A 1234-nucleotide genomic window follows, 5' to 3' on the forward strand; every position below is an offset into this window, starting at 1 on the left:
GATCTTAAGGCCCTGTTTTATGGAAGGGCCCTGTAATAAACTTAAATGAGCATTTAATGAACTTGTTGAAGGGCCTAATCTCACGTTTTGCCCTAATACCATCCAACAGGTTAATCCAGTCCTGGTCAGAGGAGGCAGAGATGGGGCGTGATGAACCCAAACATCAGCTCTACTCACTCACATAAATCAAGTGGCAGAAAAGCTTCCTCTGTTTTGGACTCTGCTGCTTTCCATTTTCACAAAGGTCAACATTGACAAGACCGTATACTCTGGGTAAAGAACAGTAGGAATGAATTTCCATGAGTCGAAACGGTTTGTGTTGGGGTTTATTTCGCCCCCATGAGCAGATCCGCTAATCAGAGAGAAATTCCATTAAAAATAAAATATTTACTGTTTTCAAACGCTGGGGTGACCAAGCTTTAACAGCACTTATGTTTTATGTTCATCTATTCATGGAATAAAGATTTCTATCACTCTATAGTTGGTTACCCTGTTTCCTCTCCACCATCTCTCTCTCTCACACACACACACACACACACACACACACACACACACACACACACACATGCATCAGGTACAGTCGTCCTAATGGCCTGTGATTGACTTGACAAACGTGCTGTGACAACATATACCCACCTGGTCTCATGTGGAAACCTGCAGGCTTTTCCTTTCAACACCCCTTCTCGCCATCAGTCATCGTTGAAACCTGAGGCGCTCATCACTCTCAATAAAGAAAATAAACAAACAAAAAGCTGAATGTCACCCTCATCATTACGTGCATCATCCTTTATCATCATCATCGCTGCTATAGTTAGGATGATATATTTACAATGTAATTATTTCAATCCTTAAATAGAACTGTGAAACATCATGTTGTGCCTACAATGTTTTTTTTTAAAGTAAATGGAATAGCAGCAGAGGTGGACCGGTCCTGTCAGACCCTGACATGGAGAAAATCGTGTCCACCTTTATGTCTTCCCGACCTGCACTGCTGTCAGCGTCTGTTGTCATGCCTTAGTCAGGCTGCAGTAAGGCCACTGCAGCTGTTGTGAAAGCTGCCTCCAGGCTCCCACTGAGTTGAGTTAAGGTACTAAATCAAAATTCAGGTATGGAGTGGGGTTGCTTCAAAAGGTGGAGTCTGTAATGCTGTAAAAAGATTGAGTGTGTTTTTTTCTTATAAATGAATAATGCTGATCTCATCCAGCATTCGTAGCAATACCTATAAAAAATAATG

Source organism: Cebidichthys violaceus, unplaced genomic scaffold (genome assembly GCF_023349555.1).
Source record: "Cebidichthys violaceus isolate CVI_PGR_0920_01 unplaced genomic scaffold, fCebVio1.0.p SCAF_2, whole genome shotgun sequence".
Taxonomy (NCBI): domain Eukaryota; kingdom Metazoa; phylum Chordata; class Actinopteri; order Perciformes; family Stichaeidae; genus Cebidichthys; species Cebidichthys violaceus.